General features: G+C 75.1%; 10 non-coding genes and 2 pseudogenes across 10 annotated transcripts; all 12 read right to left on the reverse strand.

Moving 5' to 3' along the window:
* Positions 1–3,093: 3,093 nt before the first annotated feature.
* LOC129499325 (5S ribosomal RNA) lies at positions 3,094–3,211 on the reverse strand (annotated as a pseudogene).
* Positions 3,212–8,796: 5,585 nt separating this feature from the next.
* Positions 8,797–8,922, reverse strand: LOC129499328 (5S ribosomal RNA; annotated as a pseudogene).
* A 1,698-nt stretch (positions 8,923–10,620) lies between these two features.
* On the reverse strand, positions 10,621–10,740 carry LOC129499321 (5S ribosomal RNA). The gene has a single exon (XR_008662368.1). It is a non-coding gene; the product is annotated as a 5S ribosomal RNA (ribosomal RNA).
* Positions 10,741–12,419: 1,679 nt separating this feature from the next.
* LOC129499323 (5S ribosomal RNA) lies at positions 12,420–12,539 on the reverse strand. Its single transcript, XR_008662370.1, has one exon. It is a non-coding gene; the product is annotated as a 5S ribosomal RNA (ribosomal RNA).
* A 1,688-nt stretch (positions 12,540–14,227) lies between these two features.
* LOC129499301 (5S ribosomal RNA) lies at positions 14,228–14,346 on the reverse strand. Its single transcript, XR_008662349.1, has one exon. It is a non-coding gene; the product is annotated as a 5S ribosomal RNA (ribosomal RNA).
* A 1,678-nt stretch (positions 14,347–16,024) lies between these two features.
* Positions 16,025–16,143, reverse strand: LOC129499315 (5S ribosomal RNA). The gene has a single exon (XR_008662362.1). It is a non-coding gene; the product is annotated as a 5S ribosomal RNA (ribosomal RNA).
* Positions 16,144–17,820: 1,677 nt separating this feature from the next.
* LOC129499302 (5S ribosomal RNA) lies at positions 17,821–17,939 on the reverse strand. Its single transcript, XR_008662350.1, has one exon. It is a non-coding gene; the product is annotated as a 5S ribosomal RNA (ribosomal RNA).
* Positions 17,940–19,609: 1,670 nt separating this feature from the next.
* On the reverse strand, positions 19,610–19,728 carry LOC129499303 (5S ribosomal RNA). Its single transcript, XR_008662351.1, has one exon. It is a non-coding gene; the product is annotated as a 5S ribosomal RNA (ribosomal RNA).
* A 1,666-nt stretch (positions 19,729–21,394) lies between these two features.
* LOC129499304 (5S ribosomal RNA) lies at positions 21,395–21,513 on the reverse strand. Its single transcript, XR_008662352.1, has one exon. It is a non-coding gene; the product is annotated as a 5S ribosomal RNA (ribosomal RNA).
* Positions 21,514–23,186: 1,673 nt separating this feature from the next.
* LOC129499319 (5S ribosomal RNA) lies at positions 23,187–23,304 on the reverse strand. The gene has a single exon (XR_008662366.1). It is a non-coding gene; the product is annotated as a 5S ribosomal RNA (ribosomal RNA).
* A 1,665-nt stretch (positions 23,305–24,969) lies between these two features.
* Positions 24,970–25,088, reverse strand: LOC129499306 (5S ribosomal RNA). The gene has a single exon (XR_008662353.1). It is a non-coding gene; the product is annotated as a 5S ribosomal RNA (ribosomal RNA).
* A 1,670-nt stretch (positions 25,089–26,758) lies between these two features.
* On the reverse strand, positions 26,759–26,877 carry LOC129499307 (5S ribosomal RNA). Its single transcript, XR_008662354.1, has one exon. It is a non-coding gene; the product is annotated as a 5S ribosomal RNA (ribosomal RNA).
* Between the last annotated feature and the right edge of the window lie 464 nt (positions 26,878–27,341).

The raw sequence follows: 27,341 nt of genomic DNA on the forward strand, positions 1-27,341 counted from the left end.
TTCAGCCGGCCTGGCACAAAGCCAATCCGTGCCTCCCGCGCCTGCCGACCCCGTCCTCGGACAGGCAGGGACACAGTCACCGGTGCCCAAAACAGACACACACACACGCAGACGGAAGACAACAGGCACTCGGGGCAGGGCCCAGACGCCCGTGGGGGCGAGGCAGCCACCCCGCCTGGAGGGTCGCAGGCCCAGGAAGCTGCCTTAGGAAGCCCAGGCAGCCCGCAGGCCCCCGCAGCCACGGTGTCAGGGTATGCCGTTCTGCTCCCAATCCTGCCCATGAGCCGAACCGGCCGCCGCGGGTCCGTGAGCCCTGTGCGTGCGCGGACCCCACGCCCAGGCGCGGGGCGGGCGTGCTCTTGTGTGTCTCGCAGTGTTACGTGCGGCTCTTATCGGCCTGGGTGGCCCGGCCCGCCCCCGCGTCGCTTGGTCTTGGCTGTTGCGGGACACGGAGCGCGGAGCCCGGTTGCCGACGGGGCCTGAGGTCCCCCGGAGGTCGGCGCCATCTGGTGTCCTGGGCACTCGGTGCTGTGGACGACGGGGCGATCCGAAGGGACGGTGGTCCGCGGTGGAGGCGGGCATGTACATCGAGAGAAGGTGCAGGCGGACCCGGGCCGAAGGTGGATGTGGTTGTCGGGTGGCTGGTGGCTTTGGTCAGTCTGGGCGTGCCAGGGAATTGGTATGGCCGGGGGCTGTCCTGGGGCGGAGATAAGGGCGGAGCGAGGAGTGGCCCGCAGGGAGGCCCGGCCCCCCCGCCACCCGCCCCCCGACCCCGTCCCCCCGGCCCCCGGCCCCCAAAGACCCCCACGGCCCACGGCCCCCCGGAGGGGCTCGCATTTCTCTGCGGAGACGGGAATCCGGCCCCCCGCCCGTCCCCCCCCAGCGACCGCCCCCTCCCCGCCCAGCCCCGAGGTTCCCGGCCGTCGCCCCGTCCCCCCCCTCGGCCCCCTTCGTGCCCCCCTCAGGCCCCTGGACCGGCGCGGCCCGGCTAGGCCGTGGTTGGGCGTGGGTGAAGGGCTGCGGGTTTGAAGTGCATGAGCGAAGAGGATGTGTGTTATGGGGTGCGTCCCTCCGTGCAGCGGCGCCCTCGGTGCCCCGCTGCGCCCTGCGGTGCTCCGGGCCGGGGGCGGGGGCCCTTGGCCGCGGCCGCCGCCGCCCCGCCGCCTGCCCCCCCCCGCCGCCGCCCGCTTCGGGCTAGGGGGGCGTTGGCCCAAAGGGACAGACCAGGAAGTCCAGGCAAAAAGGCCGAAGAAAAAACGCTACAGCACCCGGTATTATCCAGGCGGTCTCCCATCCAAGTACTAACCCAGGCCCGACCGCTGGCTTAGCTTACCTCCGAGATCAGAAAGAGATCGTTGCGCGTTCAGGTGGTATGGCCCGAGACGTCCTCGGCTGCCGCGGGCGGCCCAAAGAGCCTGCTCTGCGCCTCTCCAGGCCATGTCGGCCGCCGCTCCCTCAGCCCTTCTCGCCCGCCCTGTGCGGAGGGCCCCCTGAACGCGCCTGCCCTGCCTGCACGCCTGCATTGCTCGCATCCCTCCGGCCCGACTGATTGAACCGACCGGCTCCCGCGCCGCGCCCGGGCGGCGGAGGGCGCCTGCCCCGGACCGGGGGTGGCGGGGGGGGGGGAGGGAGTGGGGGGGGCCAGTACGGCCTCCTCCCCCCCGGAGCGGAGGATGTCTGAATCGCGGCATCCCCGGGCGCGCTCAACCTCCCTCGGCCTGGCGGGCGTCGTCGCCGCCGGCTCCGCTTCCCCCGATGGCAGAGGCCGTGCCAACAACGGGCCGTTCACTTTGTCTGTGTGTGGTGGGTGGGGGGATTGCGGCGGCCCGGCGCCGGCCGGCCCTGGCCTCTCCTGTTCTTCATCCGGCCTGCACAAAGCCAAGCCGGGGGCCGCGACCGCGAGCCGCCCGACCCCGTCCTCAGCCAGGCAGGGACACAGTCACCGGGTGCCCACGACAGACACACACCCACGCAATACGGAAGACACAGGCACTCGGGGCTGGTCCACACGCCCGTGGGGGCAGCAGCCATCGCCGCCGAGGGCGCAGCCCTGGAGCAGCCTTAGGAGCCCTGGCAGCCGCATGCCCGCAGCCACGGTTGTCAGGGATGCCGTTACTGCTCCATTCCTGCCCATGAGCCGAACCGCCGCCGCGGGTCCGTGTGCCCGTGTGCGTGCGCGGCCGCCTACGCCCAGGCGCCGGGCGGGCGTCTCTTGTGTGTCCCTCGCTGTGTTCCGTGCGGCTCTTTCGGCCTGGTGCCGGCCCGCCCTCCAGCCGTGCTGTGGTCTTGGCAGTTGCGGGGACAACGGAGCGCGAGCCCGTGGCCTCGACGGGGCCAGAGGCCCCCCGGAGGTCGGCCATCTGGTCCTGGGCACGCGGTGCGTGGACGACGGGCTGAGGCCGAAGGACGGTGGTCCGCGGGGGAGGAGGGCATGTCCTTCGAGAGAAAGGTGCATGCGACCCGGGCCGAAGGTGGACGCGGTTGCGGGTGGCTGGGTGGCCTTGGTCGCTGGGGGCGGTGCCCAGGGAATTGGTAGGGCCGGGGGGCGGTCCTGGGGGCGGAGATAAGATGGCGAGCGAGAGGCCCGCAGGGAGGCCCGGCCCCCCGCCCCCAGCCCCGCGACCCCGGCCCCGGCCCCCGGCCCCCAAAAGAGCCCCCACCCGGCCCCCCGTAGGGGCTCGCAGTCCTGCGTAGACGGGATCCGCCCCCGCCAGTCTCCCCCCCAGCTGAACGCACCCCCTCCCGGCCCAGCCCCGAGGTTCCGACCGTCGCCCCGTCCCCTCCCTCGGCCCCCTTCGTGCCCCCTCGCCCCAGGGACGCGCGCCGGCTAGGCCGTGGGTGTGCGTGGGTGAAGGCTGCGATGTTTGAAGTGGCTGAGCGGAAAAGAGAGGTGGTGTATGTGGTGGCCGTCCATCCCCGTGCAAGCGGCGCCCCTCCGGTGCCCGCGGCGCCCTGCGGGTGCTCCGGGCGGGGCGTGGGCCCTGCCGCGCCGCCGCCGCCTGGCCCCAAGCAGCCGCCCGCCGGCTTTCGGGCGAGGAGGGGCGTTGGCGGCAATAGGGACAGACAGGAAGCCGCAAAAAGGCCGAAGAAAAAAGCCTACAGCACCACGGTATTCCCAGGCGGTCTCCCATCCAAGTACTAACCAGGCCCGACCCTGCTAGCTTCCGAGATCAGACGAGATCGGGCGCGTTCATGGTGTATGGCCGTAGACGCCGCTGCTGCCGCTGGGCGCCCCAAGAGCCAGCTCTGCGCCTCTCCCAGCCAGGGCGGCCGCCGCTCCTCAGCCCCTCCCGCCCCGCCTCTGTGCGGCCCGCCATGAACGCGCCTCAGCCTGCCAGCACCCCTGCAATGCTCGCCCCCGCCGGCCCTACTGATTGACTGACCCGGCTCCCGCGCCGCGCCCGGGGCGGCGGAGGGCGCCTCCCGGACCGGGGGTGGCGGCGGGGGGGGGGGCCAGTACGCCTCCCCCCCCCCGGAGCGGAGTCAGTCGCGGCAGCCGCGGGCGCGCTCCCAAACCCCGTCCCCGCCTGGCGGAGCGCGGTCGCCGCGCTCGGTCTCCCGCGGATGCAGTCCGTGCACATCGGCCGTTCACTTTGTCTGTGTGTGGGGGGTGGGGGGAAGCGGCGGCCCGCGCCGCCGGCCCCTGGCCTCTCCTGTTCTTCAGACCGCCTGGCTCAAAGCCAAGCCGGGGCCGCCCGCAAACATTGCCGCCAGGAACCCAGTCCTCGGACAGGCAGGACCCAGTCACCGGTGCCCACACAGACACACACACTCGCAGACGAAGGACACAGGCACTCGGGGCTGGGCCACACGGCCCGTGGTGGCGAGGCAGCCACCACCCGCCGAGGGGCGCAGGCCCTTGGAGCTGCCTTAGGAGCCCTGGCAAGCCGCAGGCCCCGCAGCCACGGTGTCAGGATGGCCGATCTGCTCCATTCCTCGCCCATAGAGCCGAACCCCGCCGCGGGTCCCGTGTGCCCGTGTGCGTGCGCGGCGCCCACGCCCAGCGCGCGGGGCGGCGTCTCTTGTGTGTCCTCGCTGTGTTCCGTGCGGCTTCTTTCGGCCTGTGCCGGCCGCCTCCCGCGTCGCTGTGGTCTAGGCTGTTGCGGACAACGGAGCGCGAGCCCGTGCCGACGTGGCCTGAGGCCCCCCGGAGGTCGGAGCCATCTGGTGTCCTGGGCACGCTGTGCGTGACGACGGGGCAAGGGCCGAAGGACGTGGACCGCGGGGGAGGGAGGGTATGTCCTTCGAGAGAAGGTGCAGGGGCGGAACCCGGGCCGAAGGTGATGTGGTTGCGGGTGGCTGGGTGGCTGGTCGCTGGGGAGGTGCCAGGGAATTGGTAGGGCCGGGGGGGCGGTCCTGGGGGCGGAGATAAGGGCTGAGCGAGGAGGGCCCCGCAGTGATGCCCGGCCCCCCCCCCCGACCCCGGCCCCCCGGCCCACCGGCCCCCAAAGAGCCCCCACCCGGCCCCCCGGAGGGGCTCGCAGTCCTTGCGTAGACGGATCCCGGCCCCCGCCACTTCTCCCCCCAGCGACCGCCCCCCTCCCCGGCCCAGCCCCGAGGTTCCGGCCGTCCGCCCCACCCCGTCCCCATCCCTCGGCCCCCCTTTTCGTGCCCCCTTCGGCCCCCTGGGACGCGCGGCCGGCTAGGGCCGTGGGTGGGCGGTGGGAGAAGGGCTGCGAGGTTGAAGGCCTGAGCGAAAGAGAGGTGGTGTATGAGGGTGGGCGTCCCTCCCAGTGCAGCGGGCAGCCCCCTGGTGCCCCGCGGGCGCCCTGCGTGCTCCGGGCAGGGGCGGGGCCCTGCCGGCGGCCATGCCGCCCGCCGCCGGCCGCCGCCGCCCCAGCCCCGCCGCTTCGGGCGAGGGGCGTATGGCGGCAAAGGGACAGGAGCAGGAAGGACGGCAAAAGGCCGAAGAAAAAAGCCTACAAGCACCGGTATTTCCCAGCGGTCTCCCCATCCAAGTACTAACCAGCCCGACCCTGGATAGCATAGCTTCCGAGATCAGACGAGATCGCGCGTTCAGGTGTATGGCCGGAGACGTCCACGCGCGCCGCTGGCGCCCCAAGAGCGCCTGCTCTTCGCCTCTACCAGGCCAAGGCGCCTCCGCTCCTCAGACCCATCGCCCGCCCTGAGCGGCCCGCCGTGAACTCGCCTGCCTGCCTGCAACGCCTGCATCGCTCCGCACCGCCGCCGGCCCGACTGATTGACTGACCGGCTCCCGCTCCGCTCCCGGGGCGGCGGAGGGCGCCTGCCCCCCGGACCGGGGTGACGGCGGGGGTGGGGGGGCCAGTACGCCTACCCCGCCCCCCCGGAGCGGAGTCTGTCGCGGCAGCCCGTGCGCGCTCCCGCTCCCTCCCCGGCCTGGCGGGCGCGTCGCCGCCTCCGCTCGGGACTCCCCGGATGGCAGACGTGCCAACATTCCCCGGGCGTTCACTTTGTCTGTGGTGTGGTGGGGGGGGGTGTGGGGATGCGGCGCCCGTCGCCGGCCGGGCCCCCAGGCCTCTCCTGTTCTTCAGCCGGCCTGGCTCAAAGCCAAGCCGGGGGCCGCCCGCGCCGCCGGACCCGTCTCGACAGGCAGGGACACAGTCCACCGTGCCCACGACAGACACAACACACACAGCATACGGAAGGACACAGCAACTCGGGCTGGGCACCAAAACGACGCCCCGTGGGTGCGAGGCAGCCACACCTCCCCCGCCGGAGGGGCGCAGGCCCTGGAGCTGCCTTAGGAGCCCTTGCAGCCGCAGGCCCCGCACCACGGTGTCAGGTATGCCGTTCTGCTCCCATTCCTGCCCATGAGCCGAATCCGCCCGTCGCAGCCGCGGGTCCGTGTGCCCGTGTGCGTGCGCGGCGCCCACGCCCACGCGGGGCGGGCTCTCTTGTGAGGTCTCAGAGTGTTCCGTGCGGCTCTTTCGGCAGGATGCCGGCCCGCCCCCGCGTCGCTGGTGGTCTTGGCAGTTGCGGGGGACACGGAGCGCGGAGCCCGGGATGCCGACGGGGCCTTGAGGCCACCCCGGAGGTCGGCCATCTGGTGTCCTGGGCACGCGGTGCGTGGACGACGGGGGCTGAGGGCCCGAAGGGACGGTGGTCCGCGGAGTGGAGGGAGGGCATGTCCTTCGGGAGAGAAGGTGCAACAGAGCGGACCGGGCCGAAGGTGGATGTGGTTGCGGGTGGCTGGGGTTGGGCTTGGTCGCTGTGGCGGCGGTGCCAGTGGAATTGGTAGGGCCGGGGGGCGGTTCCTGGCGGGCGGAGAAGATTAAGGGACGGAGCGAGCGAGGTAGGCCCGCAGGGAGGCCAGGCCCCCGCCGCCAGACACCCGGCCACCGGCCACCCGGCCCCCAAAAGAGCCCCCAACCCGGCCCACCCCGGAAGGGGCTCGCAGGTCCCTGCGGGAGACGGGATCCCGCCACCCGCCCGTTCTCCCCCAGCGACCGCCCCCTCCCCGGCCCCAGCCCCGAGGTTCCGGCCGTCGCCAGCCGTCCGCCTCCCTCGCCCCCTTCGGTGCCCCCATCGGCCCCCCTGGGGACGCGCTGGCCGGCTAGGCCGTGGTGTGGGCGTGGGTGAAGGGCTGCGAGGTTGCAGTGCTGAGCGGAAGAGGACACTGGTGGTTTTGTAATGTGTGTGGCGTCCCTTCCCGTGCAGCGGCTGCGCCTCGGTGCCACCGCGGCGCCCTGCGGTGCTCCGGGCGGGCGCGGGGGCCCTGCCGCGGCCAGCACGCCGCCCCCACGCGCCGGCCCGCCAGCCGCCGCCGCTGCGGGCGAGGGGGGCGTTGGCGGCAAAGGGACAGACAGGAAGGCGTTGGCAAAAAGGCCGAAGAAAAAAAGCCTACAGCACCCGGTTAGTTCCCAGGCGGTCCTCCCATCCAAGTACTAACCAGGCCCGACCCACTGCTTAGCTTCCGAGTGATCAGACGAGGATCGGACGGTAGCGCGTTTCAGGGTGGTATGGCCCGTAGACGTCCGCGGCTGCCGCTGGGCGCCCCAAGAAGCCTGCTCTGCGCCTCTCCAGGCCAGGCGGCCGCCGCTCCTCAGCCCCTCCGCCCGCCCCTGTGCGGGCCCGCCTGAAACGCGCCTGCCCTGCCTGCAACGCCTGCATGCTCGCCCCCCGCCGGCCCCACTGATGGACTGACCGGCTCCCCCGCGCCGCGGCCGGGGCGGGCGGAGGGCGCCTGCCCGGAACCGGGGGGGTGGCGGGGGGGGAGGGGGGGGGAGGGTGGGGGGGGGCCAGTCCGCCTACCCGCCCCCCCGGAGCGGCGTCTGTCGCGGCAGCCCGGGCTCGCGCTCCCCCGTCCCCGGCCTTGCGGCGGGCGCGGTCGCCGCGCGCTCGGAGCTCCCCGGATGGCAGAGCCCGTGCCACATCGGGCACGTTCCACTTTGTCTGTGTGTGGGGGTTGGGGGGGTGGGGGGGGGATGCGGGCGGCCCGGCGGCGCGCCGGCCCCTGGCCTCGCCTGTTCTTCAGCCCGGCCCTGGCCTCAAAGCCAAGCCGGGGCCGCCCCGCGCCGCCCGGACCCCGTTCCTCGGGACAGGCAGGGGACACAGTCAAACCACCGGTGCCCACGACAGACACACACACACGCAGAACGGAAGGGACACAGGCCACTCGGGGCTGGGCCAACACGGCCCGGTGGGGGGCGAGGGCAGCCAACCCCGCCGGAGGGGCAGTCAGGACCCTGGAGCTGCCCTTAGGAGCCCTGGGCAGCCGCAAGGCCACCGCAGACCACGGGTCAGGGATTGCCGTTCTGCTCCCTTTCCTGCCCATGAGCCGTACCGCCCGCCGCGGGTCCCGTGGTGCCCCGTCGGTCGCGTGCGCGGACGCCCACGCCCCAGGCGCGGGGGGCGGGTGTCCTCTTGTGGTCACTGACTGTGTTCCGTGCGGCTCTTTCGGCCTGGGTGCCGGCCCGCCCACCTCGCGTCGCTGGTGGTCTTGGCTGTTGGCGGGGGACACGAGCAGCCGCGAGAGCCTGGTGCCGACGGGAGGGGCCTGAGGCCCCCCCCGGAGGTCGGGCCATCTGGGTGTCCTGGGCAACGCGGTGCGTGGTGGACGACGGGGCTGAGGGCCGAAGGGACGGTGGTGCCCGCGGGGAGGGGAGGGCATGTCCTTTCGGAGAGAGGTGCAGGCGGAACCCGAGCCGAAGGTGGATGTGGTTGCGGTGGCTGGGTGGCTTGGTCGCTGGGGGGCTGGTGCCGGACACTGGGAATTGTAGGGCCGGGGGGGCGGTCACTGGGGTCGGAGTAGATAAGGGCGGAGCGAGGAGGGCCCGCAGGGAGGCCCGGCCCCCCGCCCCCGCACTCCCGGCCCCCGCCCCCAGGCCTCCCAAAGCTAGCCCCCCCCGGCCCCCCGGAGGGCTCGCTGTCCTGCGGAGACGGGATCCGGCCCCCCGCCCGTCTCCTCCCCAGCGGACCGCCCCCTCCCCGCCCAGCCCCGAGGTTCCGGCCGTCGCGCCCGGTCCCCTCCCTCGGCCCCCTTCGTGCCCCCTCGGCCCCCACCTGGGGACGCAGCGGACGGCCTGCTAGGCCGTGGGTGGGCTGTGGGTGAATGGGCCTGCGAGGTTTGAAAGTGCTGAGCGGGGGGAAGAGGAGGTGGTGTAATGTGGGTGGCGTCCCTCCCGTGCAGCGGGCGCCCTCGGTGCCGCCGCGGCGCCCTGCGGTGCTCCGGGCGGAGGCGGGGGCCCCTGCCGCGGCCGCCGCCCGCCTGCCGCCCAGCCCATGCCAGGCCAACGCCCGCTTCGGGCGAGGGGGGGCGTTGGCGGCAAAAGGGACAGAACAGGAAGGCCGGGCAAAAGGCCGGAAGAAAAAAAAAGCCTACAGCACCCGAGTATTCCCAGGCGGTCTCCCATCCAAGTACTATCCAGGCCCGACCCTGCTTTGCTTCCGAGATCATGAACGAAGATCGGGGGCGCGTTCAGGGTTGTATGGCCAGTTAGAACGGTCCGCGGCTCAGCCGCTGGGCGGCCCCAAGAGTGCCGGCTCTGGCGCCCTCTCCAGGCCAGGCAGGCCGCCGCTTCCCAGCCCTCCCGGCTCCGCCCTGTGCGGCCCCGCCTGAACGCAGCCCTGCCTGCCTGCACGCCTGGCATGCTCGCTAACCGCCCGGCCCGACTGATTGCATCTGACCGGCTCCCAGCGCCGACGCCCGGGGGTCGGCGGAGGGCGCCTGCCCCGGACCGGGGGTGGCGTGTGGGGTGGGAGGAGTGGGGGGGGCCAGCTAACGCCTCCCGCCCCCCCGGAGCGGAGTCTGTCGCGGCAGCCCGGGCGCGCTCCAGTCCCCGGCCTGGCGGGCGCGTCGCCGCCGCTCGGCTCCCCGGATGGCAGGCGTGCCACATCGGGCCGTTCACTTTGTCTGTGTGTGGGGGGTGGGGGGATGCGGCGGCCCGGCGCCGGCCGCCCCTGGCCTGCTCCTGTTTCTTCAGCCGGCCTGGCTCAAAGCCAAGCCGGGGCCGCCCGCGCCGCGGACCCGTCCTCGGACAGGCAGGGACACAGTCACGGTGCCCACGACAGACACACACTCACGCAGACGGAAGGACACAGGCACTCGGGGCTGGGCCACACGGCCCGTGGGGGCGAGGCAGCCACCCCGCCGGAGGGGCGCAGCCCTGGAGCTGCCTTAGGAGCCCTGGCAGCCGCAGGCCCCGCAGCCACGTGTCAGGGATGCGTTCTGCTCCATTCCTGCCCATGAGCCGAACCGCCGCCGCGGGCGGTCCGTTGTTGTGCCCGTGTGCGGTTTGCGCGGCGCCCACGCCCAGGCGCGGGGCGAGCGTCTCTTGTGTGTCCTCGCTGTGTTCCGTGCGGCTCTTTTCGGCCTGGGTGCCGGCCCGCCCCGCGTCGCTGTGGTCTTGGCTGTTGCGGGACACGGAGCGCGGAGCCCGGTGCCGACGGGGCCTGAGGCCCCCCGGAGGTCGGGCCATCTGGTGTCCTGGGCACGCGGTGCGTGGACGAACGGGGCTGAGGGCCGAAGGGACGGTGGTCGCGGGGGAGGGCGGGCATGTACTTCGGAGAGAAGGTGCAGGCGGACCAGGGCCGAAGGTGGATGTGGTTGCGGGTGGCTGGGTGGCTTGGTCGCTGGGGGCGGTGCCAGGGAATTGGTAGGGGCCGGGGGGCGGTCCTGGGGGCGGAGATAAGGGCGGAGCGAGGAGGGCCCGCAGGGAGGCCGGCCCCCCGCCCCCGACCCCGGCCCCCGGCCCCCGGCCCCCCCCCAAAGAGCCCCCACCCGGCCCCCGGAGGGGCTCGCAGTCCTGCGGAGACGGGATCGGCCCCCGCCCGTCTCCCCCCAGCGACCGCCCCTCCCCGGCCCAGCCCCGATGGTTCCGGCGTCGCCACCGTCCCCTCCCTCGGCCCCCTTCGTTGCCCCCTCGGCCCCCTGGGACGCGCGGACGGCTAGGCCGTGGGTGGGCGTGGGTGAAGGGCTGCGAGGTTGAAGTGCTGAGCGGAAAGAGGAGGTGGTGTATGTGGGTGGCGTCCCTCCCGTGCAGCGGGCGCCCTCGGTGCCCCGCGGCGCCCTGCCGGTGCTCCGGGCGGGGCGGGGGTCCCTGCCGCGGCCGCCGCCGCCGCCGCCGCCGCCGCTCGGGCGAGGGGGCGTTTGGCGGCAAAGGGACAGACAGGAGGCCGGCCAAAGGCCGAAGAAAAAAAAGCCTACAGCACCCGGTATTCCCAGGCGGTCTCCCATCCAAGTTACTAACCAGGCCCGACCCTGCTTAGCTTCCGAGATCAGACGAGATCGGGCGCGTTCAGGGTGGTATGGCCGTAGACGTCCGCGGCTGCCGCTGGGCGCCCCAAGAGCCTGCTCTGCGCCTCTCAGGCCAGGGCGGCCGCCGCTCCTCAGCCCTCCGCCCGCCCTGTGCGGCCCGCCTGAACGCGCCTCTGCCTGCCTGCACGCCTGCATGCTCGCCCGCCGGCCGACTGATTGACTGACCGGCTCCCGCGCCGCGCCCGGGGCGGCGGAGGGCGCCTGCCCGGACCGGGGGTGGCGGGGGGGGGGAGGAGGAGTGGGGGGGGGGCAGTACGCCTCCCGCCCCCCCGGAGCGGAGTCTGTCGCGGCACGCCCGGGCGCGCTCCCGTCCCCGGCCTGGCGGGCGCGTCGCCGCCGCTCGGCTCCCCGGATGGCAGGCCGTGCCACATCGGGCCGTTCACTTTGTCTGTGTGTGGGGGGTGGGGGGGGATGCGGCGGCCCGGCGCCGGCCGGCCCCTGGCCTCTCCTGTTCTTCAAGCCCGGCCTGGCTCAAAGCCAAGCCGGGGTCCGCCCGCGCCGCCGGACCCGTCCTCGGACAGGCAGGGACACAGTCACCGGTGCCCACGACAGACACACACACACGCAGACGGAAGGACACAGGCACTCGGGCTGGGCCACACGGCCCGTGGGGGCGAGGCAGCCACCCCGCCGGAGGGCGCGCAGGCCCTGGAGCTGCCTTAGGAGCCCTGGCAGCCGCAGGCCCCGCAGCCACGGTGTCAGGGATGCCGTTTTTCTGCTCCCATTCCTGCCCATGAGCCGAACCGCCGCCGCGGGTCCGTGTGCGCCGTGTGCGTGCGCGGCGCCCACGCCCAGGCGCGGGGCGGGTGGTCTCTTGTGTGTCTCGCTGTGTTCCGTGCGGCTCTTTCGGCCTGGGTGCCGGCCCGCCCCCGCGTCGCTGTGGTCTTGGCTGTTGCGGGGACACGGAGCGCGGAGCCCGGTGCCGACGGGGCCTGGAGGCCCCCGGAGGTCGGGCCATCTGGTGTCCTGGGCACGCGGTGCGGTGGACGGACGGGGGCTGAGGGCCGAAGGGACGGTGGTCCGCGGGGGAGGGAGGGCATGTCCTTCGGAGAGAAGGTGCAGGCGGACCGAGCCGAAGGTGGATGTGGTTGCGGGTGGCTGGGTGGCTTGGTCGCTGGGGGCGGTTGCCAGGGAATTGGTAGGGCCGGGGGGCGGTCTGGGGGCGGAGATAAGGGCGGAGCGAGGAGGGCCCGCAGGGAGGCCCGGCCCCCCGCCCCCGACCCCGGCCCCCGGCCCCGGCCCCAAAGAGCCCCACCCCGGCCCCCCGGAGGGGCTCGCAGTCCTGCGGAGACGGGATCCGGCCCCCGCCCGTCTCCCCCCAGCGACCGCCCCCTCCCCGGCCCAGCCCGAGGTTCCGGCCGTCGCCCCGTCCCCTCCCTCGGCCCCTTCGTGCCCCCTCGGCCCCCTGGGACGCGCGGCCGGCTAGGCCGTGGGTGGGCGTGGGTGTAAGGGCTGCGAGGTTGAAGTGCTGAGCGGAAGAGGAGGTGGTGTATGTGGGTGGCGTCCCTCCCGTGCAGCGGGCGCCCTCGGTGCCCCGCGGCGCCCTGCGGTGCTCGGGCGGGGCGGGGGCCCTGCCGCGGCGCCGCCGCCGCCGCCCCCGCCGCCGCCGCCGCTTCGGGCGAGGGGGGCGTTGGCGGCAAAGGGACAGACAGGAAGGCCGGCAAAAGGCCGAAGAAAAAAAAGCCTAGAGCACCCGGTATTCCCAGGCGGTCTCCCATCCAAGTACTAACCAGGCCCGACCCTGCTTAGCTTCCGAGATCAGACGAGATCGGGCCGCGTTCAGGGTGGTATGGCCGTAGACGTCCGCGGCTGCCGCTGGGCGCCCCCAAGAGCCTGCTCTGCGCCTCTCCAGGCCAGGCGGCCGCCGCTCCTCAGCCCTCCGCCCGCCCTGTGCGGCCCGCCCTGAACGCGCCTGCCTGCCTGCACGCCTGCATGCTCGCCCGCCGGCCGACTGATTGACTGACCGGCTCCCGCGCCGCGCCCGGGGCGGCGGGGAGGGCGCCTGCCCCGGACCGGGTGGTGGCGGGGGGGGGGGGGAGGAGTGGGGGGGGGCCAGTACGCCTCCCGCCCCCCCGGAGCGGAGTCTGTCGCGGCAGCCCGGGCGCGCGCTCCGTCCCCGGCCTGGCGGGCGCGTCGCCGCCGCTCGGCTCCCCGGATGGCAGGCCGTGCCACATCGGGCCGTTCACTTTGTCTGTGTGTGGGGGTGGGGGGATGCGGCGGCCCGGCGCCGGCCGGCCCCTGGCCTCTCCTGTTCTTCAGCCGGCCTGGCTCAAAGCCAAGCCGGGCCGCCCGCGCCGCCGGACCCCGTCCTCGGACAGGCAGGGGACACAGTCACCGGTGCCCACGACAGACACACACACAACGCAGACGGAAGGACACAGGCACTCGGGGCTGGGCCACACGGCCCTGTGGGGGCGAGGCAGCCACCCCGCCGGAGGGGCGCAGGCCCTGGAGCTGCCTTAGGAGCCCTGGCAGCCGCAGGCCCCGCAGCCACGGTGTCAGGGATGCCGTTCTGCTCCCATTCCATGCCCATGAGCCGAACCGCCGCCGCGGGTCCGTGTGCCCGTGTGTTGCGTGCGCGGCGCCCACGCCCAGGCGCGGGGGGCGAGCGTCTCTTGTGTGTCTCGCTGTGTTCCGTGCGGCTCTTTCGGCCTGGGTGCCGGCCCGCCCCCGCGTCGCTGTGGTCTTGGCTGTTGCGGGGACACGGAGCGCGGAGCCCGGTGCCGACGGGGCCTGAGGCCCCCCGGAGGTCGGGCCATCTGGTGTCCTGGGCACGCGGTGCGTGGACGACGGGGCTGAGGGCCGAAGGGACGGTGGTCCGCGGGGGAGGGCGGGCATGTACTTCGGAGAGAAGGTGCAGGCGGACCCGGGCCGAAGGTGGATGTGGTTGCGGGTGGCTGGGTGGCTTGGTCGCTGGGGGCGGTGCTGCCAGGGAATTGGTAGGGCCCGGGGGGCGGTCCCTGGGGGCGGAGATAAGGGCGGAGCGAGGAGGGCCCGCAGGGAGGCCCGGCCCCCCCGCCCCCGACCCCGGCCCCCGGCCCCGGCCCCCAAAGAGCCCCCACCACGGCCCCCCGGAGGGGCTCGCAGTCCTGCGGAGACGGGATCCGGCCCCCGCCCGTCTCCCCCCAGCGACCGCCCCCTCCCCCGGCCCAGCCCGAGGTTCCGGCCGTCGCCCCGTCCCCTCCCCGGCCCCCTTCGTGCCCCCTCGGCCCCCTGGGACGCGCGGCCGGCTAGGCCGTGGGTGGGCGTGGGTGAAGGGCTGCGAGGTTGAAGTGCTGAGCGGAAGAGGAGGTGGTGTATGTGGGTGGCGTCCCTCCCGTGCAGCGGGCGCCCTCGGTGCCCCGCGGCGCCCTGCGGTGCTCCGGGCGGGGCGGGGGCCCTGCCGCGGCCCCGCCGCCGCCGCCCGCCGCCGCCGCCGGGCTTCGGGCGAGGGGGGCGTTGGCGGCAAAGGGACAGACAGGAAGGCCGGCAAAAGGCCGAAGAAAAAAAAGCCTACAGCACCCGGTATTCCCAGGCGGTCTCCCATCCAAGTACTAACCAGGCCCGACCCTGCTTAGCTTCCGAGATCAGACGAGATCGGGCGCGTTCAGGGTGGTATGGCCGTAGACGTCCGCGGGCTGCCGCTGGGCGCCCCAAGAGCCTGCTCTGCGCCTCTCCAGGCCAGGCGGCCGCCGCTCCTCAGCCCTCCGCCCGCCCTGTGCGGCCCGCCTGAACGCGCCTCTGCCTGCCTGCACGCCTGCATGCTCGCCCGCCGGCCCGACTGATTGACTGACCGGCTCCCGCGCCGCGCCCGGGGCGGCGGAGGGCGCCTGCCCCGGACCGGGGGGTGGTGGCGGGGGGGGGGGAGGAGTGGGGGGGGGCCAGTACGCCTCCCGCCCCCCCGGAGCGGAGTCTGTCGCGGCAAGCCCGGGCGCGCTCCCGTCCCCGGCCTGGCGGGCGCGTCGCCGCCGCTCGGCTCCCCGGATGGCAGGCCGTGCCACATCGGGCCGTTCACTTTGTCTGTGTGTGGGGGGTGGGGGGATGGCGGCGGCCCGGCGCCGGCCGGCCCCTGGCCTCTCCTGTTCTTCAGCCGGCCTGGCTCAAAGCCAAGCCGGGGCCGCCCGCGCCGCCGGACCCCGTCCTCGGACAGGCAGGGACACAGTCACCGGTGCCCACGACAGACACACACACACGCAGACGGAAGGACACAGGCACTCGGGGCTGGGCCACACGGCCCGTGGGGGCGAGGCAGCCACCCCGCCGGAGGGGCGCAGGCCCTGGAGCTGCCTTAGGAGCCCTGGCAGCCGCAGGCCCCGCAGCCACGGTTGTCAGGGATGCCGTTCTGCTCCCATTCCTGCCCATGAGCCGAAACCGCCGCCGCGGGTCCGTGTGCCCGTGTGCGTGCGCGGCGCCCACGCCAGGCGCGGGGCGGGCGTCTCTTGTGTGTCTCGCTGTGTTCCGTGCGGCTCTTTCGGCCTGGGTGCCGGCCCGCCCCGCGTCGCTGTGGTCTTGGCTGTTGCGGGGACACGGAGCGCGGAGCCGGTGCCGACGGGGCCTGAGGCCCCCCGGAGGTCGGGCCATCTGGTGTCCTGGGCACGCGGTGCGTGGACGACGGGGGCTGAGGGCCGAAGGGACGGTGGTCCGCGGGGGAGGGCGGGCATGTACTTCGGAGAGAAGGTGCAGGCGGACCCGGGCCGAAGGTGGATGTGGTTGCGGGTGGCTGGGTGGCTTGGTCGCTGGGGGCGGTGCCAGGGAATTGGTAGGGCCGGGGGGCGGTCCTGGGGGCGGAGATAAGGGCGGAGCGAGGAGGGCCCGCAGGGAGGCCCGGCCCCCGCCCCCGCCCCCGACCACGGCCCCCGGCCCCCGGCCCCCAAAGAGCCCCCACCGGCCCCCCGGAGGGGCTCGCAGTCCTGCGGAGACGGGATCCGGCCCCCGCCCGTCTCCCCCCAGCGACCGCCCCCTCCCCGGCCCAGCCCCGAGGTTCCGGCCGTCGCCCGTCCCCTTCCCTCGGCCCCCTTCGTGCCCCCTCGGCCCCCTGGGACGCGCGGCCGGCTAGGCCGTGGGTGGGCGTGGGTGAAGGGCTGCGAGGTTGAAGTGCTGAGCGGAAGAGGAGGTGGTGTATGTGGGTGGCGTCCCTCCCGTGCAGCGGGCGCCCTCGGTGCCCGCGGCGCCCTGCGGTGCCTCCGGGCGGGGCGGGGGCCCTGCCGCGGCCGCCGCCGCCGCCGCCGCCCGCCGCCGCTTCGGGCGAGGGGGGCGTTGGCGGCAAAGGGACAGACAGGAAGGCCGGCAAAAGGCCGGAAGAAAAAACGCCTACAGCACCCGGTATTCCCAGGCGGTCTCCCATCCAAGTACTAACCAGGCCCGACCCTGCTTAGCTTCCGAGATCAGACGAGATCGGGCGCGTTCAGGGTGGTATGGCCGTAGACGTCCGCGGCTGCCGCTGGGCGCCCCAAGAGCCTGCTCTGCGCCTCTCCAGGCCAGGCGGCCGCCGCTCCTCAGCCCTCCGCCCGCCCTGTGCGGCCCGCCTGAACGCGCCTGCCTGCCTGCACGGCCTGCAATGCTCGCCCGCCGGCCCGACTGATTGACTGACCGGCTCCCGCGCCGCGCCGGGGCGGCGGAGGGCGCCTGCCCCGGACCGGGGGTGGCGGGGGGGGGGGGGGGAGTGGGGGGGGGCCAGTACGCCTCCCGCCCCCCCGGAGCGGAGTCTGTCGCGGCAGCCCGGGCGCGCTCCCGTCCCCGGCCTGGCGGGCGCGTCGCCGCCGCTCGGCTCCCCGGATGGCAGGCCGTGCCACATCGGGCCGTTCACTTTGTCTGTGTGTGGGGGGTGGGGGGATGCGGCGGCCCGGCGCCGGCCGGCCCTGGCCTCTCCTGTTCTTCAGCCGGCCTGGCTCAAAGCCAAGCCGGGGCCGCCCCGCGCCGCCGGACCCCGTCCTCGGACAGGCAGGGACACAGTCACCGGTGCCCACGACAGACACACACACACGCAGACGGAAGGACACAGGCACTCGGGGCTGGGGCCACACGGCCCGTGGGGGCGAGGCAGCCACCCCGCCGGAGGGGCGCAGGCCCTGGAGCTGCCTTAGGAGCCCTGGCAGCCGCAGGCCCCGCAGCCACGGTGTCAGGGATGCCGTTCTGCTCCCATTCCTGCCCATGAGCCGAACCGCCGCCGCGGGTTCCGTGTGCCCGTGTGCTGGTGCGCGGCGCCCACGCCCAGGCGCGGGGCGGGCGTCTCTTGTGTGTCTCGCTGTGTTCCGTGCGGCTCTTTCGGCCTGGGTGCCGGCCCGCCCCCGCGTCGCTGTGGTCTTGGCTGTTGCGGGGACACGGAGCGCGGGAGCCCGGTGCCGACGGGGCCTGAGGCCCCCGGAGGTCGGGCCATCTGGTGTCCTGGGCACGCGGTGCGTGGACGACGGGGCTGAGGGCCGAAGGGGACGGTGGTCCGCGGGGGAGGGCGGGCATGTCCTTCGGATGAGAAGGTGCAGGCGGACCCGGGCCGAAGGTGGATGTGGTTGCGGGTGGCTGGGTGGCTTGGTCGCTGGGGGCGGTGCCAGGGAATTGGTAGGGCCGGGGGGCGGTCCTGGGGGCGGAGATAAGGGCGGAGCGAGGAGGGCCCGCAGGGAGGCCCGGCCCCCGCCCCCGCCCCCGACCCCGGCCCCCGGCCCCCGGCCCCCAAAGAGCCCCCACCGGCCCCCCGGAGGGGCTCGCAGTCCTGCGGAGACGGGATCCGGCCCCCGCCCGTCTCCCCCCAGCGACCGCCCCTCCCCGGCCCAGCCCCGAGGTTCCGGCCGTCGCCCCGTCCCCTCCCTCGGCCCCCTTCGTGCCCCCTCGGCCCCCTGGGACGCGCGGCCGGCTAGGCCGTGGGTGGGCGTGGGTGAAGGGCTGCGAGGTTGAAGTGCTGAGCGGAGAGGAGGTGGTGTATGTGGGTGGCGTCCCTCCCGTGCAGCGGGCGCCCTCGGTGCCCCGCGGCGCCCTGCGGTGCTCCGGGCGGGGCGGGGGCCCTGCCGCGGCCGCCGCCGCCGCCGCCGCCGCCGCCGCCGCTTCGGGCCGAGGGGGGCGTTGGCGGCAAAGGGACAGACAGGAAGGCCGGCAAAAGGCCGAAGAAAAAAAGCCTACAGCACCCGGTATTCCCAGGCGGTCTCCCATCCAAGTACTAACCAGGCCCGACCCTGCTTAGCTTCCGAGATCAGACGAGATCGGGCGCGTTCAGGGTGGTATGGCCGTAGACGTCCGCGGCTGCCGCTGGGCGCCCCAAGAGCCTGCTCTGCGCCTCTCCAGGCCAGGCGGCCGCCGCTCCTCAGCCCTCCGCCCGCCCTGTGCGGCCCGCCTGAACGCGCCTGCCTGCCTGCACGCCTGCATGCTCGCCCGCCGGCCCGACTGATTGACTGACCGGCTCCCGCGCCGCGCCCGGGGCGGCGGAGGGCGCCTGCCCCGGACCGGGGGTGGCGGGGGGGGGGGAGGAGGTGGGGGGGGGCCAGTACGCCTCCCGCCCCCCCGGAGCGGAGTCTGTCGCGGCAGCCCGGGCGCGCTCCCGTCCCCGGCCTGGCGGGCGCGTCGCCGCCGCTCGGCTCCCGGATGGCAGGCCGTGCCACATCGGGCCGTTCACTTTGTCTGTGTGTGGGGGGTGGGGGGATGCGGCGGCCCGGCGCCGGCCGGCCCCTGGCCTCTCCTGTTCTTCAGCCGGCCTGGCTCAAAGCCAAGCCGGGGCCGCCCGCGCCGCCGGACCCCGTCCTCGGACAGGCAGGGACACAGTCACCGGTGCCCACGACAGACACACACACACGCAGACGGAAGGACACAGGCACTCGGGGCTGGGCCACACGGCCCGTGGGGGCGAGGCAGCCACCCCGCCGGAGGGGCGCAGGCCCTGGAGCTGCCTTAGGAGCCCTGGCAGCCGCAGGCCCCGCAGCCACGGTGTCAGGGATGCCGTTCTGCTCCCATTCCTGCCCATGAGCCGAACCGCCGCCGCGGGTCCGTGTGCCCGTGTGCGTGCGCGGCGCCCACGCCCAGGCGCGGGGCGGGCGTCTCTTGTGTGTCTCGCTGTGTTCCGTGCGGCTCTTTCGGCCTGGGTGCCGGCCCGCCCCCGCGTCGCTGTGGTCTTGGCTGTTGCGGGGACACGGAGCGCGGAGCCCGGTGCCGACGGGGCCTGAGGCCCCCGGAGGTCGGGCCATCTGGTGTCCTGGGCACGCGGTGCGTGGACGACGGGGCTGAGGGCCGAAGGGACGGTGGTCCGCGGGGGAGGGAGGGCAATGTCCTTCGGAGAGAAGGTGCAGGCGGACCCGGGCCGAAGGTGGATGTGGTTGCGGGTGGCTGGTGGCTTGGTCGCTGGGGGCGGTGCCAGGGAATTGGTAGGGCCGGGGGGCGGTCCTGGGGGCGGAGATAAGGGCGGAGCGAGGAGGGCCCGCAGGGAGGCCCGGCCCCCCGCCCCCGCCCCCGACCCCGGCCCCGGCCCCCGGCCCCCAAAGAGCCCCCACCCGGCCCCCCGGAGGGGCTCGCAGTCCTGCGGAGACGGGATCCGGCCCCCGCCCGTCTCCCCCCAGCGACCGCCCCCTCCCCGGCCCAGCCCCGAGGTTCCGGCCGTCGCCCCGTCCCCTCCCTCGGCCCCCTTCGTGCCCCCTCGGCCCCCTGGGACGCGACGGCCGGCTAGGCCGTGGGTGGGCGTGGGTGAAGGGCTGCGAGGTTGAAGTGCTGAGCGGAAGAGGAGGTGGTGTATGTGGGTGGCGTCCCTCCCGTGCAGCGGGCGCCCTCGGTGCCCCGCGGCGCCCTGCGGTGCTCCGGGCGGGGCGGGGGCCCTGCCGCGGCCGCCGCCGCCGCCCGCCGCCGCCGCCGCTTCGGGCGAGGGGGGGCGTTGGCGGCAAAGGGACAGACAGGAAGGCCGGCAAAAGGCCGAAGAAAAAAAGCCTACAGCACCCGGTATTCCCAGGCGGTCTCCCATCCAAGTACTAACCAGGCCCGACCCTGCTTAGCTTCCGAGATCAGACGAGATCGGGCGCGTTCAGGGTGGTATGGCCGTAGACGTCCGCGGCTGCCGCTGGGCGCCCCAAGAGCCTGCTCTGCGCCTCTCCAGGCCAGGCGGCCGCCGCTCCTCAGCCCTCCGCCCGCCTGTGCGGCCCGCCTGAACGCGCCTGCCTGCCTGCACGCCTGCATGCTCGCCCGCCGGCCCGACTGATTGACTGACCGGCTCCCGCGCCGCGCCCGGGGCGGCGGAGGGCGCCTGCCCCGGACCGGGGGTGGCGGGGGGGGGGGGGAGGAGTGGGGGGGGGCCAGTACGCCTCCCGCCCCCCGGAGCGGAGTCTGTCGCGGCAGCCCGGGCGCGCTCCCGTCCCCGGCCTGGCGGGCGCGTCGCCGCCGCTCGGCTCCCCGGATGGCAGGCCGTGCCACATCGGGCCGTTCACTTTGTCTGTGTGTGGGGGGTGGGGGGATGCGGCGGCCCGGCGCCGGCCGGCCCCTGGCCTCTCCTGTTCTTCAGCCGGCCTGGCTCAAAGCCAAGCCGGGGCCGCCCGCGCCGCCGGACCCCGTCCTCGGACAGGCAGGGACACAGTCACGGTGCCCACGACAGACACACACACACGCAGACGGAAGGACACAGGCACTCGGGGCTGGGCCACACGGCCCGTGGGGGCGAGGCAGCCACCCCGCCGGAGGGGCGCAGGCCCTGGAGCTGCCTTAGGAGCCCTGGCAGCCGCAGGCCCCGCAGCCACGGTGTCAGGGATGCCGTTCTGCTCCCATTCCTGGCCATGAGCCGAACCGCCGCCGCGGGTCCGTGTGCCCGTGTGCGTGCGCGGCGCCCACGCCCAGGCGCGGGGCGGGCGTCTCTTGTGTGTCTCGCTGTGTTCCGTGCGGCTCTTTCGGCCTGGGTGCCGGCCCGCCCCCGCGTCGCTGTGGTCTTGGCTGTTGCGGGGACACGGAGCGCGGAGCCCGGTGCCGACGGGGCCTGAGGCCCCCGGAGGTCGGGCCATCTGGTGTCCTGGGCACGCGGTGCGTGTGGACGACGGGGCTGAGGGCCGAAGGGACGGTGGTCCGCGGGGGAGGGAGGGCATGTCCTTCGGAGAGAAGGTGCAGGCGGACCCGGGCCGAAGGTGGATGTGGTTGCGGGTGGCTGGGTGGCTTGGTCGCTGGGGGCGGTGCCAGGGAATTGGTAGGGCCGGGGGGCGGTCCTGGGGGCGGAGATAAGGGCGGAGCGAGGAGGGCCCGCAGGGAGGCCCGGCCCCCCGCCCCCGCCCCCGACCCCGGCCCCCGGCCCCCGGCCCCCAAAGAGCCCCCACCCGGCCCCCCGGAGGGGCTCGCAGTCCTGCGGAGACGGGATCCGGCCCCCGCCCGTCTCCCCCAGCGACCGCCCCCTCCCGGCCCAGCCCCGAGGTTCCGGCCGTCGCCCCGTCCCCTCCCTCGGCCCCCTTCGTGCCCCCTCGGCCCCCTGGGACGCGCGGCCGGCTAGGCCGTGGGTGGGCGTGGGTGAAGGGCTGCGAGGTTGAAGTGCTGAGCGGAAGAGGAGGTGGTGTATGTGGGTGGCGTCCCTCCCGTGCAGCGGGCGCCCTCGGTGCCCCGCGGCGCCCTGCGGTGCTCCGGGCGGGGCGGGGGCCCTGCCGCGTCCGCCGCCGCCGCCGCCGCGCCGCCGCTTCGGGCGAGGGGGGCGTTGGCGGCAAAGGGACAGACAGGAAGGCCGGCAAAAGGCCGAAGAAAAAAAGCCTACAGCACCCGGTATTCCCAGGCGGTCTCCCATCCAAGTACTAACCAGGCCCGACCCTGCTTAGCTTCCGAGATCAGACGAGATCGGGCGCGTTCAGGGTGGTATGGCCGTAGACGTCCGCGGCTGCCGCTGGGCGCCCCAAGAGCCTGCTCTGCGCCTCTCCAGGCCAGGCGGCCGCCGCTCCTCAGCCCTCCGCCCGCCCTGTGCGGCCCGCCTGAACGCGCCTGCCTGCCTGCACGCCTGCATGCTCGCCCGCCGGCCCGACTGATTGACTGACCGGCTCCCGCGCCGCGCCCGGGGCGGCGGAGGGCGCCTGCCCCGGACCGGGGGTGGCGGGGGGGGGGGGAGGAGTGGGGGGGGGCCAGTACGCCTCCCGCCCCCCCGGAGCGGAGTCTGTCGCGGCAGCCCGGGCGCGCTCCCGTCCCCGGCCTGGCGGGCGCGTCGCCGCCGCTCGGCTCCCCGGATGGCAGGCCGTGCCACATCGGGCCGTTCACTTTGTCTGTGTGTGGGGGGTGGGGGGATGCGGCGGCCCGGCGCCGGCCGGCCCCTGGCCTCTCCTGTTCTTCAGCCGGCCTGGCTCAAAGCCAAGCCGGGGCCGCCCGCGCCGCCGGACCCCGTCCTCGGACAGGCAGGGACACAGTCACCGGTGCCCACGACAGACACACACACACGCAGACGGAAGGACACAGGCACTCGGGGCTGGGCCACACGGCCCGTGGGGGCGAGGCAGCCACCCCGCCGGAGGGGCGCAGGCCCTGGAGCTGCCTTAGGAGCCCTGGCAGCCGCAGGCCCCGCAGCCACGGTGTCAGGGATGCCGTTCTGCTCCCATTCCTGCCCATGAGCCGAACCGCCGCCGCGGGTCCGTGTGCCGTTGTGCGTGCGCGGCGCCCACGCCCAGGCGCGGGGCGGGCGTCTCTTGTGTGTCTCGCTGTGTTCCGTGCGGCTCTTTCGGCCTGGGTGCCGGCCCGCCCCCGCGTCGCTGTGGTCTTGGCTGTTGCGGGGACACGGAGCGCGGAGCCGGTGCCGACGGGGCCTGAGGCCCCCCGGAGGTCGGGCCATCTGGTGTCCTGGGCACGCGGTGCGTGGACGACGGGGCTGAGGGCCGAAGGGACGGTGGTCCGCGGGGGAGGGAGGGCATGTCCTTCGGAGAGAAGGTGCAGGCGGACCCGGGCCGAAGGTGGATGTGGTTGCGGGTGGCTGGGTGGCTTGGTCGCTGGGGGCGGTGCCAGGGAATTGGTAGGGCCGGGGGGCGGTCCTGGGGGCGGAGATAAGGGCGGAGCGAGGAGGGCCCGCAGGGAGGCCCGGCCCCCCGCCCCCGCCCCGACCCCGGCCCCCGGCCCCCGGCCCCCAAAGAGCCCCCACCCGGCCCCCCGGAGGGGCTCGCAGTCCTGCGGAGACGGGATCCGGCCCCCGCCCGTCTCCCCCCAGCGACCGCCCCCTCCCCGGCCCAGCCCCGAGGTTCCGGCCGTCGCCCCGTCCCCTCCCTCGGCCCCCTTCGTGCCCCCTCGGCCCCCTGGGACGCGCGGCCGGCTAGGCCGTGGGTGGGCGTGGGTGAAGGGCTGCGAGGTTGAAGTGCTGAGCGGAAGAGGAGGTGGTGTATGTGGGTGGCGTCCCTCCCGTGCAGCGGGCGCCCTCGGTGCCCCGCGGCGCCCTGCGGTGCTCCGGGCGGGGCGGGGGCCCTGCCGCGGCCGCCGCCGCCGCCGCCGCCGCGCCGCCGCCGCTTCGGGCGAGGGGGGCGTTGGCGGCAAAGGGACAGACAGGAAGGCCGGCAAAAGGCCGAAGAAAAAAAGCCTACAGCACCCGGTATTCCCAGGCGGTCTCCATCCAAGTACTAACCAGGCCCGACCCTGCTTAGCTTCCGAGATCAGACGAGATCGGGCGCGTTCAGGGTGGTATGGCCGTAGACGTCCGCGGCTGCCGCTGGGCGCCCCAAGAGCCTGCTCTGCGCCTCTCCAGGCCAGGCGGCCGCCGCTCCTCAGCCCTCCGCCCGCCCTGTGCGGCCCGCCTGAACGCGCCTGCCTGCCTGCACGCCTGCATGCTCGCCCGCCGGCCCGACTGATTGACTGACCGGCTCCCGCGCCGCGCCCGGGGCGGCGGAGGGCGCCTGCCCCGGACCGGGGGTGGCGGGGGGGGGGGGGAGGAGTGGGGGGGGGCCAGTACGCCTCCCGCCCCCCGGAGCGGAGTCTGTCGCGGCAGCCCGGGCGCGCTCCCGTCCCCGGCCTGGCGGGCGCGTCGCCGCCGCTCGGCTCCCGGATGGCAGGCCGTGCCACATCGGGCCGTTCACTTTGTCTGTGTGTGGGGGGTGGGGGGATGCGGCGGCCCGGCGCCGGCCGGCCCCTGGCCTCTCCTGTTCTTCAGCCGGCCTGGCTCAAAGCCAAGCCGGGGCCGCCCGCGCCGCCGGACCCCGTCCTCGGACAGGCAGGGACACAGTCACCGGTGCCCACGACAGACACACACACACGCAGACGGAAGGACACAGGCACTCGGGGCTGGGCCACACGGCCCGTGGGGGCGAGGCAGCCACCCCGCCGGAGGGGCGCAGGCCCTGGAGCTGCCTTAGGAGCCCTGGCAGCCGCAGGCCCCGCAGCCACGGTGTCAGGGATGCCGTTCTGCTCCCATTCCTGCCCATGAGCCGAACCGCCGCCGCGGGTCCGTGTGCCCGTGTGCTTGTGCGCGGCGCCCACGCCCAGGCGCGGGGCGGGCGTCTCTTGTGTGTCTCGCTGTGTTCCGTGCGGCTCTTTCGGCCTGGGTGCCGGCCCGCCCCCGCGTCGCTGTGGTCTTGGCTGTTGCGGGGACACGGAGCGCGGAGCCCGGTGCCGACGGGGCCTGAGGCCCCCGGAGGTCGGGCCATCTGGTGTCCTGGGCACGCGGTGCGTGGACGACGGGGGCTGAGGGCCGAAGGGACGGTGGTCCGCGGGGGAGGGAGGGCATGTCCTTCGGAGAGAAGGTGCAGGCGGACCCGGGCCGAAGGTGGATGTGGTTGCGGGTGGCTGGGTGGCTTGGTCGCTGGGGGCGGTGCCAGGGAATTGGTAGGGCCGGGGGGCGGTCCTGGGGGCGGAGATAAGGGCGGAGCGAGGAGGGCCCGCAGGGAGGCCCGGCCCCCGCCCCGCCCCCGACCCCGGCCCCGGCCCCGGCCCCCAAAGAGCCCCCACCGGCCCCCCGGAGGGGCTCGCAGTCCTGCGGAGACGGGATCCGGCCCCGCCCGTCTCCCCCCAGCGACCGCCCCCTCCCGGCCCAGCCCCGAGGTTCCGGCCGTCGCCCCGTCCCTCCCTCGGCCCCCTTCGTGCCCCCTCGGCCCCCTGGGACGCGCGGCCGGCTAGGCCGTGGGTGGGCGTGGGTGAAGGGCTGCGAGGTTGAAGTGCTGAGCGGAAGAGGAGGTGGTGTATGTGGGTGGCGTCCCTCCGTGCAGCGGGCGCCCTCGGTGCCCCGCGGCGCCCTGCGGTGCTCCGGGCGGGGCGGGGGCCCTGCCGCGGCCGCCGCCGCCGCCGCCGCCGCCGCCGCCGCTTCGGGCGAGGGGGGCGTTGGCGGCAAAGGGACAGACAGGAAGGCCGGCAAAAGGCCGAAGAAAAAAAGCCTACAGCACCCGGTATTCCCAGGCGGTCTCCCATCCAAGTACTAACCAGGCCCGACCCTGCTTAGCTTCCGAGATCAGACGAGATCGGGCGCGTTCAGGGTGGTATGGCCGTAGACGTCCGCGGCTGCCGCTGGGCGCCCCAAGAGCCTGCTCTGCGCCTCTCCAGGCCAGGCGGCCGCCGCTCCTCAGCCCTCCGCCCGCCCTGTGCGGCCCGCCTGAACGCGCCTGCCTGCCTGCACGCCTGCATGCTCGCCCGCCGGCCCGACTGATTGACTGACCGGCTCCCGCGCCGCGCCCGGGGCGGCGGAGGGCGCCTGCCCCGGACCGGGGGTGGCGGGGGGGGGGGGAGGAGTGGGGGGGGGCCAGTACGCCTCCCGCCCCCCCGGAGCGGAGTCTGTCGCGGCAGCCCGGGCGCGCTCCCGTCCCGGCCTGGCGGGCGCGTCGCCGCCCGCTCGGCTCCCCGGATGGCAGGCCGTGCCACATCGGGCCGTTCACTTTGTCTGTGTGTGGGGGGTGGGGGGATGCGGCGGCCCGGCGCCGGCCGGCCCCTGGCCTCTCCTGTTCTTCAGCCGGCCTGGCTCAAAGCCAAGCCGGGGCCGCACCGCGCCGCCGGACCCCGTCCTCGGACAGGCAGGGACACAGTCACCGGTGCCCACGACAGACACACACACACGCAGACGGAAGGACACAGGCACTCGGGGCTGGGCCACACGGCCCGTGGGGGCGAGGCAGCACCCCGCCGGAGGGGCGCAGGCCCTGGAGCTGCCTTAGGAGCCTGGCAGCCGCAGGCCCGCAGCCACGGTGTCAGGGATGCCGTTCTGCTCCATTCCTGGCCATGAGCCGAACCGCCGCCGCGGGTCCGTGTGCCCGTGTGCGTGCGCGGCGCCCACGCCCAGGCGCGGGGCGGGCGTCTCTTGTGTGTCTCGCTGTGTTCCGTGCGGCTCTTTCGGCCTGGGTGCCGGCCCGCCCCCGCGTCGCTGTGGTCTTGGCTGTTGCGGGGACACGGAGCGCGGAGCCCGGTGCCGACGGGGCCTGAGGCCCCCCGGAGGTCGGGCCATCTGGTGTCCTGGGCACGCGGTGCGTGGACGACGGGGCTGAGGGCCGAAGGGACGGTGGTCCGCGGGGGAGGGAGGGCATGTCCTTCGGAGAGAAGGTGCAGGCGGACCCGGGCCGAAGGTGGATGTGGTTGCGGGTGGCTGGGTGGCTTGGTCGCTGGGGGCGGTGCCAGGGAATTGGTAGGGCCGGGGGGCGGTCCTGGGGGCGGAGATAAGGGCGGAGCGAGGAGGGCCCGCAGGGAGGCCCGGCCCCCCGCCCCCGCCCCCGACCCCGGCCCCCGGCCCCCGGCCCCCAAAGAGCCCCCACCCGGCCCCCCGGAGGGGCTCGCAGTCCTGCGGAGACGGGATCCGGCCCCCGCCCGTCTCCCCCCAGCGACCGCCCCCTCCCCGGCCCAGCCCCGAGGTTCCGGCCGTCGCCCCGTCCCCTCCCTCGGCCCCTTCGTGCCCCCTCGGCCCCTGGGACGCGCGGCCGGCTAGGCCGTGGGTGGGCGTGGGTGAAGGGCTGCGAGGTTGAAGTGCTGAGCGGAAGAGGAGGTGGTGTATGTGGGTGGCGTCCCTCCCGTGCAGCGGGCGCCCTCGGTGCCCCGCGGCGCCCTGCGGTGCTCCGGGCGGGGCGGGGGCCCTGCCGCGGCCCGCCGCCCGCCGCCGCCGCCGCCGCCGCCGCTTCGGGCGAGGGGGGCGTTGGCGGCAAAGGGACAGACAGGAAGGCCGGCAAAAGGCCGAAGAAAAAAAGCCTACAGCACCCGGTATTCCCAGGCGGTCTCCCATCCAAGTACTAACCAGGCCCGACCCTGCTTAGCTTCCGAGATCAGACGAGATCGGGCGCGTTCAGGGTGGTATGGCCGTAGACGTCCGCGGCTGCCGCTGGGCGCCCCAAGAGCCTGCTCTGCGCCTCTCCAGGCCAGGCGGCCGCCGCTCCTCAGCCCTCCGCCCGCCCTGTGCGGCCCGCCTGAACGCGCCTGCCTGCCTGCACGCCTGCATGCTCGCCCGCCGGCCCGACTGATTGACTGACCGGCTCCCGCGCCGCGCCCGGGGCGGCGGAGGGCGCCTGCCCGGACCGGGGGTGGCGGGGGGGGGGGGGAGGAGTGGGGGGGGGGCCAGTACGCCTCCCGCCCCCCCGGAGCGGAGTCTGTCGCGGCAGCCCGGGCGCGCTCCCGTCCCCGGCCTGGCGGGCGCGTCGCCGCCGCTCGGCTCCCCGGATGGCAGGCCGTGCCACATCGGGCCGTTCACTTTGTCTGTGTGTGGGGGGTGGGGGGATGCGGCGGCCCGGCGCCGGCCGGCCCCTGGCCTCTCCTGTTCTTCAGCCGGCCTGGC

The sequence above is a fragment of the Nyctereutes procyonoides genome, unplaced genomic scaffold (assembly GCF_905146905.1).
Source record: "Nyctereutes procyonoides isolate TBG_1078 unplaced genomic scaffold, NYPRO_anot_genome, whole genome shotgun sequence".
Lineage (NCBI taxonomy): Eukaryota > Metazoa > Chordata > Mammalia > Carnivora > Canidae > Nyctereutes > Nyctereutes procyonoides.